Source organism: Protopterus annectens, chromosome 8.part0 (assembly GCF_019279795.1).
Source record: "Protopterus annectens isolate FY-2018-M chromosome 8.part0, PAN1.0, whole genome shotgun sequence".
Classification (NCBI taxonomy): Eukaryota; Metazoa; Chordata; order Ceratodontiformes; family Protopteridae; genus Protopterus; species Protopterus annectens.
In genome coordinates this window covers 1,292,295,728-1,292,312,071 of record NC_056741.1, presented here as the reverse complement: position 1 = coordinate 1,292,312,071, position 16,344 = coordinate 1,292,295,728, and positions in this window count along the sequence as shown.

Below are 16,344 nucleotides of genomic sequence, written 5' to 3'. Positions count from 1 at the left end.
AAATAAATAAATAATGTGCTAAAGTTCCATCAGAGCTGGATCCAAGGATGCCTTGTATGCCAAGCAAAATTGCCTCTCAGTAGGAGAGGGAGTATAGTGATAGGGCTTTAAGGTGATCTGTATATGACAATGTGTTTACACCCTGGATTCTCCTGGTAAGGAACCTATGTCTGGTCAGATACATGCTGAAGGTGACATTATGTTCAATGATGTGTCTGATAAGTAAAGTGGATGCCATACTCTTTTTTTACAAGTTAGGTGACATAGTTACTACCTTGGCCACATGTTGGTCAAAGGTCAGATTACTGTCTACATATGTTCCCAGATCCCTGACTATGGCATCAGCTCTTAGGGTTGTCTTATAGATGGAATAATTAGCTTGAGTGGCAGTTTCCTCAAAAGGCACTGCAATGCATTTCTTGGTATTGAGTTTAGTCCTTGACTTTGGCACCAGTCATTTGTCTTTTGTGCTAAACCCTCTTGCAAAATGCTTCTGTCATGGTGGGAATCTGTGATAGCTCCCAATTTGCAGTCATCTGCAAACCTGATCAGCCAAAGGCCCTTAACATAAGCCTTTACCTCTGAGAAGTAGATGCCAAATAAGAGTGGTCCAAACATGGAGCTCTGAGGTACCCTACTGGTGACCTTTCTCTTTGTATGGGTGGTATCACTAATAGTGATATCCTGGGTCCTGTCTGTGAGCCAGCTGGCAATCCAGCAAGCCATGCAGAGGTTAATGCCCAGTTCAGTGAGTTTGCCAACTATATGTAAGTAGGGTATTGTATTGAATGCCTTAGCAGGTCAAGGGAGGCGGTTTACATAATGTCCCCTTAATCTATTGCCTTGGTGACCTTCTCAAAGAAGTCCACCATGTTTAGTAGGCATGACCTTCCCTTGATAAAGCCAAACTGGTTGGGTCCAGTGTCTGAAGGTTGATTATGTCTTTGTTGATCATTTCTGTGATAATTCATTCCATGGCTATGCATATTAGACTACTCAGACTAATAGGTCTGTAGTTTCCAGGGCTGGTTGACAGTCCACCCTTGCCAAGTGGGATAACCATTGTAGTCTTCTATTCTTGTGATACAAAGCCTGTTTTGAGGCTATAGTTGAAAAGTGACTCAAGTGTTTTGGAATGGACATGTTCCAAGCTATTTAGGAGGCATCCCATAAGATTGTCAGGGCCCATTGAAGTTGTGTTTTTGGCCTTAGTGAGCACCACCAGGACCTGCTCCCTGTTAATATTTGGGGGGGATTCTAGTATGTATTGTATATGGGCAGGGGAGGTGAAGTTTGAGATGAGTTTGCCAGTCAGCAGATTTGCTATGTCACTCTGTTCAGTGAAGGTGAAACCATTAGCCACCACTTCGGCACACTGCTGTGTTCTGTCTTTTGAGGTTTCAGCCATAACAGTAGAAGGTCTTGTGGTAGTCTTTAGGCTGTGAAGCTATCTTGACCTCATACCTGGCCTTGATGTACTTAATTAATCCTCTTAGTTTCCTGTTTAGTTTAATTATAGAGCTCCTGTCATTATAAGAGTTGATCTTCCAGATTTTAGTCATGACTTTTTTTTCCTTTTGTTATATATCCTATTAAGGTTAGGATTCCATGAGTGTGGTTTGTTTTGAGAGTTTCTTTTGGGCTTATTTCTAGTAGGTACAGCAGCCTCTAAACAGCCATTTACATGGTTGCACAGGGTCTCTGTGAAAGATTTTGCATAGGTTGCTGTGAATTCGGGGTTGGGAGGGACACTGACTTTTAAAAAAATATCATTTAATAGAATATAGTTTGTTTGGAATAGATCCTAACTGTTACAGGGTTTGCTGGGGTTACCAAGTTATTTTTTTATTTTAAAGGAGACAGCTTTGTAGATTGACCACACCAGTAATGATGTAACACTAGGGTGTAGCACTCTCCCATATTGGTAAGTACCAGGTCCAGTATGTTTAAACATCTGGTGGGTGTGTGCACTAGCTGGTCAAGGGTGTATGTGTTACTTAAGTCCAGGAATCATTGTGCCTGATAGTATGAGGCAGTGTATGTTTCCCAGGTTATAGAGGGGTAGTTATGTGTGAGGGATGTATTGTGTGTGTTTTTGACAACCTTCTTCACATGCAAGATTTTAGCCTCCAGTAAAATTGTGTGTGTACATGGCTCACATACTGTGTTTGTTTCTTTAAAGATCAAATGGTTGTCTGTGAACATGAGACAGTTGCTGCATTGTCTTAGCATGCCCATATCTGCCAAGATGACTACAGAGATATTTGGAAATTGCATATCCATGCTGTCCTGATCTATATTTGGGTGGGCTTCTGTAGGTCATGGACTGGGTTATACAGAGGCTTTCTTGGGCGATTTCTGAGGTTTAGTAGTAGACTGGGTTAGATTATCCTAAGATCTGATAGTACTGCTGTTTAATGTGCTGCTGTTTATATGGTGCTAGCAGCCTGCACAAAACAGTACACATTTTGGCACCCACAACATCTATCAGTACCAAGGCACTTCTGTCCTCTGCAGAGACGGCTCATGGTACTAGACTGCTGGGCTGCAGGCCACCAGCTAAAAAGAGAAAAAACAGAAATGTGCTAACTGAAAGTCCACAACTATTTTTAAATTAAAGATAATAGTTGACTTTCTGTTTTGTTTTGGGTCCTTTAAACTCTGCACATGTGCATACATGGAGTTCCAAGGAGATCCAAAAAAAAAAAATCAGCTTCTTAAAATTAGAGTTGTTTTGAAAAGAGTTTGGCATTACATTTCCCAATCATTGATCGGCTTTGGTCGGCAGCACTCAGCAAGTTTCTCAATGAGCGAGTCACTGGAGACTGCTGTATGAGACAGTGAAGAGCCCTTACTACTTTTCAGGCTGCAGCCTGAGCCAAGAACAAGGAAGAAGTTAAACAGGATGCATGAGTGTGGGAAATATTTTTTTATTTAATTTAAAGTTTGTTTTTTTTGTACTATGTGTGCTTATGCTGGGATATGGCAAGAAGTTAAGTACTTAAAGTTTGGGAGTGTGTGTGTGTGTGTGTGTGTGTGTGTGTGTGTGTGTGTGTGTGTGTGTGTGTGTGTGTGTGTGTGTGTGTGTGAGTGAATGAGTAAGTAAGCGAGTGCATATATGGGCAAACTACTGAAGGGATCAATGGGGGAAATGTTTCATTTTGGAGTCAGTGAAATGATTATGCATACATGGGCAAACTAATAAATGGATCATTGGGGGAAAAGTTTCATTTTGATGTCACTGAAGTGCTTGTGCAGACATGGATATACTGCTGAAGGGGTTGTTTTGGGAATATGTTTCATTTTTATGTCATTGAAGTACTTTTACAGACATGGATGTACTACTGAAAGGTTCATTGGGGAAATGTCTTAGTCTGATGTTAGTGAAGTGTTTGTGCATACTTGGATATACTAGTGAATGGATTGCTGGGAGAAATGTTTTATTTTCTTGTCAGTTTGGTGCCTGTGCATACATGGATATACTACTGAAGGGGTCACTGAGGAAATGTTTTATTTTGGTGTTTGTGTATACATGGATATACTACTAAAGGGGTTGATGGAGGAAGTCACTTTAGTGCCAATGACTTCCCTGTGCATAAATGGATATACTAGTGAACGGATTGCTAGGAGAAATGTTTTATTTTGGTGTTTGTGCATACATGGATATACTACTGAAGGGGTTGATGGAGGAGGTCACTTTGGTGCCAGTGACTTCCCTGTGCATACATGGATATACTAGTGAATGGATTGCTAGGAGAAATGTTTTATTTTGATGTCAGTGAAGTGCTTGTGCATACATGGATACACTATTGAAGTGGTTGATGGAGGAAGTCACGTTGGTGCCAGTGACTTCCCTGTGCATACATGGATACACTAGTGAATGGATTGCTAGGAGAAATGTTTTATTTTGGTGCTTGTGCATACATGGATATACTACTGAAGGGGTTGATGGAGGAGGTCACTTTGGTGCCAGTGACTTCCCTGTGCATACATGGATATACTAGTGAACGGATTGCTAGGAGAAATGTTTTATTTTGATGTCAGTGAAGTGCTTGTGCATACATGGATATACTACTGAAGGGGTCACTAAGAGAAATGTCTTATTTTGTTGCTTGTGCATACCTGGATATACAGCTGAAGGGGTTGTTTTGGGAAATGTTTCATTTTGGTGTCAGTGAAGTGCTTGTGCATACATGGATATACTACTGAAGGGATTGGTGGGGAATGTTTCATTTTGGTGTCAGTGAAGTGCTTGTGCATACATTGACAAACTAATGAAGGGATTGATGGGGAAATCGTGTCATTTACTGCTTGTGCTTACATGGTTAAACTGCTGAGGGGATCCATGTGGAAATAACTAATAGTCACATCTGTGTATGGGGGGTTGAAATAAATGTATTTTTTTATTTGTATTTATTTTATTTAACATTTGTTTACCAGGATAGTCTGTCTGGGGTCCAAGGAGTCCATTTTCAGCTGAGGCCTGGAGAGAAAAGCTCCAAAAATAGATAATTATTAACAAACATTTTAGGTAACATATAAATAATAAAATATACATCAACTGGTTAACGTCAAAACACCTGTAAATCACTTTGTCCAAGAGTTGCTAATTTTATTTTATTACATGAGATACCTGAGGTATATTCAGTCAATAAAGGTGGCTTTTAGTTGTTGGATGCACGGGTTGTCTGCGGATAAGTGACTGACACTGTTGCCATTTGTTTGAAATAAGCATTTATTATTCTAGCTTTGCAGATGTAGTGTGCATATTTTTTTCACTTTCTGTAACAGTCATTTATTAGCATTACACTCAGTAAGTAGCTGCTTGTGGTGGTCTGGGTGGAATTTATGTGATGGTAACTGATCATTAGTGGAGTGCTGCACTGAGTAGTGTTGCCATATAAGAGCACTTGGTTACCCTGTTGAGTATTTGGCTGTTCGTTCTTTCTACATCAAGTCCTTTTCTCTTTGTGGATTTTATCTAAGTGGTTTGTTTTTTTTTCTCCCAGACCCGCATAGTATAATATATGCCTCTGGCCATTTGTTCTTTTACTTTTCATCCCAATCTGACACCAAAGTAGTACACAGAAGATACGTGTCTTTTCAGAGGGGTATTAAGTCAGGCACTATTCCCAGAAAGACTGATATATTTCATTACTCATGACTTTTTGTTCAGGCCATCATCAAGTCAAAAGCTATTAAAAAATAACCTAAAATGCACCTCAGTGCATCTACAACTCTATGGCTTCTATGGTTCCTAGCAGACCCCCATCTTAATTCACTTACTTCCTCCAGACTTAAATTACTCTGGAGTGTTGAACAGTTACAGAGTGTTAAAAGCATTGTGTGGGAGGGGTAAAAAGCAAGAAAGAAGTAACCAGTCTGGATGGGGTGGCTCCAGGATGAGGGGAAAACAGAGGAGGCACTGGGGTATTGCATGGGGACAAGTGTGTAAAAGGGAGACCCATGGACTGCTGACTGTGGCTAGACATCTAAGGTGTATATAGTCAGTAAAGTGGCCATAATAAGTGGGTATGTACTGAAGTAGTCTTTGGCAGCAACTTTATGTATTGTTAGCCATTTTCTCTTATTCTGAAATTTGAGTTTGTTTTTAGTTTTACCTAACTAACAACTTCTGTTTTACCTTTATTATTTCCAGTTATTAATTACTTGCTTATGTGCATATTTCTTTGCGAAAATTATCATATCATTATATACTATTATATGTTCTTGTTTTTGTGGAGCCTTTCTCCCTGGGCCTCCACTGAAAATGGGCTCTTAATGGCCCAGTGAACTCTCCCAGTAAGCAAATGCCAATAAATAAATAAAATGAATGACCACATCTGTTTGATCATAGCTAACTTTTATTGGTCTACTGAAAAACAGCACTGCCCTAATTTATTTGGCCCCACCCATTCAGTTGCTTCCTCCTGTAAAACAGCACTGCCATAATTTATTTGGCCCCACCCATTCAGTTGCTTCCTCCTGTAAAACAGCCCTGCCATAATTTATTTAGCTCTACTCATTCAACTGCTTCCTCCAGCTCCCTCCTTTCTTTGAAGTCTACTGGTCCTCTGTAATATTATGTGATACGCATTACCGTTTTATTCTTTCCATATACATGGCACAATGTTTCCGTGATAGTATCAAAGCGTTAGCATGTCCAATATGCTCACATATTTCAAAAATTAATTCATATTCAGCCTTCCATTGTCATCCTGCTATATTCAAATTAATGCATAAGTAATTTCTAAATTTAGTATTAACATGTATACTTAAAAGGCTTTGAACTGCTGTTTATCCTTCTTGTTTATTGTAAACAGTCATGGATTGTTTGAAATATGTTCATATTAATCTACATTAATATGAGAAAATGGCCTCATTTTGCATATACAGACTTTTTTCACAAAAAAATCACCTATTCAATTGTTTCAACATTCATTCATTAGTTTGCCCCTTTCATAAGTAAAAATACTGTACATTGCTTAATGCAGCCTTTTTTAAAAATCGTTATATATACAATTTTATATATATATATATATATATATATGTAAAAACACCAATCAAACCTGTTGATGGAAGGAGCAGAAACGACTCACTAGTATGTAAAAACCAGGTTAGAATCCAAAAAGGCCTGTAGACAGGTGATTCCACAGTCAACACACCGTCAACACAAATGTAGCAGGTTGTGCTGAAAAAGCAAGCGTAATGGAGAATCTCTGTAGCCAAAAGCTCCAAATAACAAGCATCAAATTTCTATAAATGCATATCAGTCAAGTTCACCAAACATCGAGTATTTGTAAAACAAAGAAATTTATTAGCGCTTTCGCGGTGTGCCACACCGCTTCTTCAGATAACTTAAAATAAAATAAAAATCAGTGCATTTTAATACAAAACTGTTAACAAACCTACCAATTAAACAGCATTTACAATTTCAAATACATCCAATAGAACTGGCGTTAAAAAACGCGTAATTACCAAGCTACATTAGTCAGTTCGGACAGCTGTTTCAAGTAAAAGGAGCTAACCGAGATAACCCATACTTAGGTAAACTGTTTCTAATGATGTAAAAACTATGCAAAAAATTGTTGCCTTTAAGTCACAAGATAACGCTGGACATACCAGGATGTTATTTTCAAATATGGCAATCTTGTTCACCTACATAGTAGGTAGAATTAATAAATTTCACTACTTAATCCATATAGCTGACTCAGAACCAGGAAAGTAAACACACCTCCGAAATAAATCCATGTACACATTAAAATACTTAATGATAAAAAGGCTTGGTCAAGGATACTTTACCTAGTTCAAACGTGACCAGGAAACACTGCTATAACGCCTTGACTAAATAATTATCCTGTGTGTAGCGCACCACATCTAAAAACATTATTAAAAAATTATAAAAAAGTCATCGGCCAACTCTAGGATGTTGCGTTGCATTGAGAAAAGTTGTACGCATGCGTGGGCTAAAGTCTAAAAAGCGTAATCATGCGTAAACATATTGAACGCATCTAAATGTAAACAAACCATAATGCTAAAATATAATCCTGTGTCGGCATATGAAGATAAATGACAGTTTTGCTTACCAAAATAGGCATAGCATACCTTAAAAACTAATACACATTACACTGTGTAAACATATTAGCCGCTAACTAAATATAAGCAAACTGAAATGCTATAAATCCAAGCTTAGTGCGACTTGTCAGAATATCAATTTCACATGCAGCAGTTAGGTTTACCAAAATGAACATAAGATTCAAATTAAACCGTTTTGTGTACATCACCAACTGGGTACCAGACAGAAGTATCCATAGCCCCAGAATATGTTCCAAAAGGTTAGCAGTAAAAGACACAAACATGAAGTCTTCCCCTGGTACAGACAAAGCCAGGGAAAATGTACTTCAGAGGCATAATCAAATAATCATCTTCACTGCTGTATGTTATGTAAACACACTGTGATGGTGACTAAAAAATCATATCTTACGTCTGGGACCTTGCTTAACGTAATAAGTACTAAACCACCTACGTGAGCTATAATCAAAAACGTAGCTGTGTGTAATTCTACTAACTACAAACTGAATATTAAAGCAAGAAAAGCTAGAAATCCCATCCTAAAACAAACTAGAGAAAAGAAAGTGGCTGGGAAACCTGAACGGGAAAAGATGGAACCAACATGCAAATGTTGTAACATGGGTTAAGACAAAGCATAATAGATTATGATAAAATGATAAAATATGATAGAATGAAACATATATCCGGCTGTGCTGGATAAATAAAAAATGTGCTGTACATATAATGGATGATGAAAAATGTATAATGGAAGGATGGAAGTAGGAGTATGTGAAGATTGTCATAGTAAAGTGTAGAATGACAAAGATCACAACCAACAGAACAGATAAAAACAAATGAAATGGGTAAGAAAATGTACAACTATTGAGAAATATTAAATAATAGTGAAGGATGCAGAAAACAAATGTCAACGTAGGGGTCTTCCTTTGAGATGGGGTTTGAGAGAGACCATTTCATTCATACCCCTTCCCTTATGTGCTCCCAGTCTCAGAATCCAACGTAATTCTGCCTCCTCTGTTCTGTTCGTAATATCTCCCATCCTGGAGGATGGGACCTCATGGTGCAGGACTTGGAACCAGAACTTATGACTGGAATCTGTGTTGAGAATGTGCTTCGCCAAAGCACTGCTGTCATCATTTCTGGTCACACAGTAATAATGATCTCTTATTCGCTCTCGCAGGGAACGATTGGATTTGCCCACATAGTAGCGAAAGCATCTGACACAATGTGCCACGTACACTATATTCCTGGTGTTACAGTTAGTGTCCACTCTTATATCCCATAGTCTCCCACTATCCGGATGTTTAAAATAGTGTGAAGTATCTATATACTGGCACTGTGGACATTTACCACATCTCATAGTTCGTTCTAAACCAGTGCGAGCTGGAAAAGAGTGGGATTCTCGATCCAAGGTATAACAAAGAGATTGTTTCATATTGGGCATGTTGCTAAATACAAATTTAGGACATGTGCCCACTATTTGTTTGATTCTTTCTTCGGCTAGTAGAATATTCCAATTGGTCTTAATTGCTTTGGTTACAATGTTGGTATTGCCACTAAAAGGTATTACTACTGGCTCAACACTGGGACGCCCATTGTCCCTCCTGTTTACATTTGCAGAGGCTGAAAAGTAAGGTTGTGCTCTATTTGCCCTGAGGGCTTTCATATCATCATATACTGAGTCAATCTCCTTTTCATAGTAACCACGTCCAACCAATCCATCCTTCAATTTTGCTAGTTCAGTGGCAAAATCTTGTTCATTGCTCGACAGTCGTGAAATACGCATAGCCTGACCTTTGATTATGTTGCCAAAAATATGTGGACTGTGCATACTTGTTCTATAAAGGAAAGAAGGCTGGTAACATGGCTTTCTATGTACTGACGTCACTATACGACCCTGTTCTCTCGCTACAGTTACATCAAGATAGTCAATGCTTTGATGCGAATGATTCATTGTGAATTTGATGAATGAATTGGCACTGTTAAGTTTGATGTAAAAGTCCTTTAACAGGTCAATTGACCCCTCCCAGATGAAAAAGAGGTCATCAACAAACCTTTTGTAATATTTAATATGAGGTTCACCAATTATGAACCTGGTTTCGAACTCTGCCATCACCAGATTGGCGTAGCTATTAGCACAACTAGTGCCCATTGCCACGCCACTCATCTGTCTGTAGCAGTTGTTGTTGAATAAAAAGATGTTGTTCTCCAGAACCAATTCTGTTAAAAGACAGAGAAATTCAGCTTTCCAGGTGGGACAATCATTGGTGTTCCTCAGAAAGGTTTGCAAGTACTCCAGCCCTTGTTGGTTGGGAATACACGTAAACAGTGAAACTACGTCCATAGTTACAAAACATATGTTGTCTGTTAAGACCAAATCATTGGTAGTCACATACAAGCTTCTCAGGAACTGCTCAGTGTCCCGTAACACATATTGATAACTCTTTAGATAATCTTTTAACTGTGAGTCCAAATAAATCGATATTGGCTCAGTTATCCAACCTGACCCAGAGACAATGGGTCTAAGTTCTGGTTCTGTTGGATTCTTGTGTATTTTGGGAAGACCACTGATTGTGGGAATAAGAGGAAAGTCCACCTGAAAATATTGATACAAGTCTTCATTGATCAGATGCATATTCCTGCATTCCTTGAGTGCATTCATAACCCTTGACTGCATTGAATATACTTCTTCTGGTTGTATGACCTCATAGGAATCAGTACTTAAAAGTTGATTCATTTTTGCAACATAATAGTCAGTGTCCAAGACCACTACCGGGCCTCCCTTATCCGCTGCACGTATCGTAATGTCAACATTCTTGCACAGATTGATGTAGGCACTTTGTTCATCAGATGTTAAATTGTTGGTCCTCTCCGTAGTGAAGTGGTTAAAATCAGTATATATCTGAGATTCAACAGCTTTTACAAACACCTCTAAATTAGCTTGTAAATGTGGTGTATAAAGGCTTCGTTTTTTAAAATTGTTACAAATAGGATTTAAATCAATGCCGGTTTCTTTCTCAAACATAAGCTTTAATGCAATCTTACATGCAAATAATCGCACTGATAGTAACGCTTGACTTATGTCCATATTCCTAGTGGGTATGAATGAAAGACCCTTCTCTAATAGTTTTCTCTCGGATGAAGATAGAGAATGTTTAGATAGATGATGTACTAATGAATAGGATTCCAAAGTGTCTGCAGTGTTGGTTGTTGTTGTAAATGAGGGGGATCCTTCTTCTTGGCCCCTCGATTGAGATCGAAATCCAACGAACGCTTCCTCCCTGCTCGTATAGGCAGAGGAAAATCCGTTGAGGGCTGTACGTCCAATTGTATCTTTCTTCTTACCGCTCCAGATAAAGTCATGGAAGGAGCCAGGCATTGTCCGGCTGCAGACACAGTAGAGGGTTGAATGCCTGTTCCATCATTTGGTGTGGAATATACCGAGCCTGTTTCTCTGGATGAAGTCAAGGTTGCAGAAGAAATTCTATCTTGTTTACTGACCTCATTTTCCATGGAAGCTGTATCAGTGGCTGGTTTGAGTACTGGCACAGATTCCGGTTGTACCCTTGTAGGCGGCAGCAATGATGCAGATTGGTCCTCTCTGGGATTTCGAGGGACAGTGTTGTCCATAGAAGCATGTTGTCTTCTGTTCAAGGTGTTCGACCTCATCATGGAACTCATGTGAGGTTGGGATGATCTATCCTGTACGGTTTGGTTCCTGGGCCAAACAAACACGTGATTTTCGCAAAATCAAAGGAATCACGTGCAAGTTTCTTTCGTTTGTTGGCCAGAAGATTCTTTTCATATCTTGAAATCCTGTCCATAAGTTCCTGCATGTACAGTTCCGTGTTCACCGCCCCATATTTTTCAAGTAATTTATTTTGAGTATCCAATATTTTACTCCTCAAATCATTTTCAATGGGACGAAAGAAGTCAATTAAGAGTTGTATATACTCTTTACTTGCCTTCAAATTTATTTGTTGCCACTTAGCCAGTAGTGTAGGATACGTTTCTCCATATGTTGGCATCGTTAAAATTCGTAGTCCTCGAGGTACCACACCTGTGTTCAGGCAGGCTTCCATGTGAAACCGTTGAGCTGTTAGTCTTTTAAACTTGTATAGATCATTTTCAATGTCCCTTTTCAGATTCCTTATTAACTGCTCTACTCGAGCATCAAATTCTGAGTCTGAGTCAATAACTTCCATGCTACCATCGGTCAAAAATAACGGATTGTTGTCATCTTCCAAAAAATTTTTTAATCGAATATGTATAGAGTCCGATGATACATCAAGCAACCCTTGTTCCTTAGATGCTCCTTCCATGACGCCCACGTTGAGTATCACAGATCACCCCAAAAAGAGTATATAAGACAAATTTCTATAGATGCATGTCAATTTGATACTCGTTATTTGGAGCTTCTGGCTACAGAGATTCTCCACAATGCTTGCTTTTTCAGCACAATTTGTTATATTTGTGTTGACTGTGTGTTGACCGTGGAATCACTTGTCTACAGGCCTTTTTGGATTTCTATCTGGTTTTCACATACTAGTGAGTCGTTTCTGCTCCTTCCATTTACAGGTTTGATTGGTGTTTTTACATATCTTATATACTCTTTTTGGGGTGATCTGTGATATATATATATATATATATATATATATATATATATATATATATATACATGTGTGTGTGTGTGTGTGTGTGTGTGTATTAACTGTTGTAGAATTTGATCACTAAAATATCTCTTTGATAGGTAAATTGTGAAACTAATCTTAGAAAATATTTGTTTATATTGCTATTTGGTAATTGTACTGTACGATCAGTAAGGTTGTCTGTGACTCAGAATTATGTTCCTTAAGTTGTTTTATAATATAAATAATTTCAGAAGTGTTTTTTTTTTCTTTATACATAATTGCTTTTAGCTCCTTTATTTTCAAGTTTACTGATCTAGTTAGCTCTGGTGGTAATGAGGGATAATACCTGTCTACAGCCTATATGACACAAGTTCAATTGGCAGCTTAGGCACTTGATGAAGCTGGCAGGGGAGAATGGCCTTGCCCATGCTAAGGTGACGGGGAAGGTGCTGCTGGCCATGTAATAATACAGTTATACAGAAAGGGGGTAGGAATGCAAATGAGTGGCCTGGTAGTGGTTAGTGAATGTTAGACTAACTAAACCAGCTCTTGATGGTGGCCTTGGCCATCAATATGTGTGTGTGTGCAGAAGCATTTAGCTGCATGGAGAAAACATTGTAGTTTCAAAGGGGATGTGGACTGGATGTCCTCCTCCTCAGTGGACAGGTTAGGGCCCTCTTTGCCAGGATGGTGGTGAGGGCACAAAGAAGCCTCACAGCTATCTGAGTGACAGCCCCCTCTAGACAACACTTGCCTCAATACTAAATAAAATTCCCTGTGTTGGAGAATTAATGGATCATGTTTGATTAGGGGGAGGCTTAACAGCTGTCAGGCATGAGAGCAAAAAAAAAAATATATAATAAAAATAAAATAAATAAAAACTTTATTCACCTAACTGCAACATCTGCCATAATGGTCAGAACAAAGCTTCCTTCTCAGCTATTGTACCATAGGTTATTTTCAGCCTTCCCAGTCAAATTTTCCTGCTTTCTGTAATCTGGTAGGACACTGGCATTTGAATCAGCATTGTCACCAAGTTAGTGTGTGTTTTCACAACGTAACATTACAAAGTAAAATAAACACCTAAATAATGTGCATTGTTGAAGCTGCTGCTCGCAACTCCTTTGCTTACTACAGTAGAAGTGTAATGGTACTCAGAAATATGAGTCCATATACATGTGTGTGACCAATTCACAAATACGAGTCCATATACATGTGTGTGACCAATTCACAAATACGAGTCCATATACATGTGTGTGACCAGTTCACAAATAAGAGTCCATATACATGTGTGACCAATTCAGAAATACGAGTCCATATACTTCTGTGACCAATTCACAAATACAAGTCCATATACATGTGTGTGACCAATTCAGAAATATGAGTCCATATACATGTGTGTGACCAATTCAGCCCACACATGGAACACCCACCAAAAGGTTCTTTGCAAGCTGCAAAGGCAGGGGCATACAAATAAGCCCTTTTTCTATTCTCAATGCTTTTTATGCAAATCTAAGATATTACACTCTCTGCACAATGCATGTGCTACAAAGACATGTTTAAAATGCCACAAGAAAAAGATAAATATACTATAAGAATTGTTCTTTAAATGAGTCAGTGATGGGAATAAGTCATGCATTTCACTTTTTGACTATTGTTGGCAGGTCATGTGAGCAAGATTTACATGTGGTAAGCTAAGTTAGACCTGGAATTAGATAGATAGATAGATAGATATCTTTATATTTTAATCCTCACCAGAGCTAACCTAGCTATGAATCAGTGCTGTTTCTTACGACCATCTGAAAGCCTAGTAGTAGTTAAAATTTCAATCAAATTGTTATGTAAATTAGAAAAACTTTTGGAAGGTCAGATACACTGCTTTCCTTGGTAATTTTTGAGAGCCTTTTCCATTTCCTCCCACAGCGTGGGACAGCTAGTACCAGGTGCTCACTTCAACTTCCTCAACCAGTTTATTTAGCATGTAAGCCCATACTGATTGGCCAGTCCTCTAACCAGTTTATTTAGTATGTAAGCCCATACTGATTGGGCAGTCCTCTAACCCGTTTATTTAGCATGTAAGCCCATACTAATTGGGCAGTCCTCTAACCAGTTTATTTAGCATGTAAGCCCATACTAATTGGGCAGTCCTCTAACCAGTTTATTTAGCATGTAAGCCCATACTGATTGGGCAGCCCTCTAACCCGTTTATTTAGCATGTAAGCCCATACTGATTGGGCAGTCCTCTAACCAGTTTATTTAGCATGTAAGCCCATACTGATTGGGCAGTCCTCTAACCCGTTTATTTAGCATGTAAGCCCATACTAATTGGGCAGTCCTCTAACCAGTTTATTTAGCATGTAAGCCCATACTGATTGGGCAGTCCTCTAACCCGTTTATTTAGCATGTAAGCCCATACTGATTGGGCAGTCCTCTAACCCGTTTATTTAGCATGTAAGCCCATACTGATTGGGCAGTCCTCTAACCCGTTTATTTAGCATGTAAGCCCATACTGATTGGGCAGTCCTCTAACCCGTTTATTTAGCATGTAAGCCCATACTGATTGGGCAGTCCTCTAACCCGTTTATTTAGCATGTAAGCCCATACTAATTGGGCAGTCCTCTAACCAGTTTATTTAGCATGTAAGCCCATACTGATTGGGCAGTCCTCTAACCCGTTTATTTAGCATGTAAGCCCATACTGATTGGGCAGTCCTCTAACCCGTTTATTTAGCATGTAAGCCCATGCTGATTGGCCAGTCAGGACATTATTCATCTGTGAAATGGACTTGGCTTAATTTAGGCTTATAATTTGCAGAAAGTACATTGGCTATCAAGCACAAAATACCAGTTTGGCCTACAAAAATTCAGGGGGATTCATAAAGGTCACCAAAAGTGAACTTTGAGGATACTTTCTGAATACAAGAACAGCCCTACTACAATGCTTGTGCTGTCTAACTCAGAAAGGTTACAGTAGGTGTATGCATAGTGTACACTTTGTGATAAACTTTATGAATCCAGTCTTGGAGCTGCAGTACTGACAGGTTGATATTTATATATATATATATATATATATATATATATATATATATATATATATATATACACACACACACACACATATATGGGAAACTATTTGCCAGCTTAAATAGCTGGTGGATAACAATTGTGGTTTTCAGTATTTTAGATTCAGAATATCAGCTTATTCTTTTTATAACATTGTTACTGCATCCTCCATGTGTTCCTACAAATAATGCTTTGAAACAAAAAAAACATTGATATGTTTCTTGGCTGCAAGAAAAAAAAATATATATATATATATATATATGTGTGTGTGTGTGTGTGTGTGTGTGTGTGTGTGTGTGTGTGTGTGTGTGTGTGTGTGTGTGTGTGTGTATTGCATGTGAATATTTCTATCTACTGCATTCATGAGACAGTCTGAGTAAATAGCTATTTTGTGAGCTCTGGGCCACAGTACTCAGAAAAGATGAAGGCAATAAGCTGTTTAGCAGGTGAAATGAAGGCTCCTAGTAAGCATATATCACAATTGTTTTCAATATTACTAAAAGGTAGTTTTACACAAAGAATATAATATGCCTAAAGACAAAGACAAACCTATTTTGTGTGATACAAAATTTGATTATTATGTCATTCATAAGATGATGTAAACTTACATCTGTAGTCTGAGTTTTTTATAAATCTTTTTAGGGTCCTTCCTGAGCCTGATAATCAGTCCCTTACACACACCCTGTAGACCCCTGCATTCATCTCATTCTGCCTACCAAAGCTAAGCGGTGAAACAAGTGATGGGAACAGTGTGGCCAATATTTGTGGTTGGTGGACAGACAAAAAGTTTTCTGTCACAGTGGCCAACAAGTTCCTTCTCACAGTACTTATATGCTACAAATTATATTTATTGATTTGTCTTTATATATGTTACTGTATTACATTTGTATCTTGTATGTAATGTACATACCATTCAATAATTCCCTCATTGTTCTTTGCTTTTTATTTCTCCGTCAGCAATTGAACTGATATATGCTTTACGTTTGTATCTCCAATCATAACTTATACCTATATGTACCAAATGAGGGAATGAGATAGCATAATAAAGGAAACAAATAACCAAAACAAAGTTTCCTCTTGCC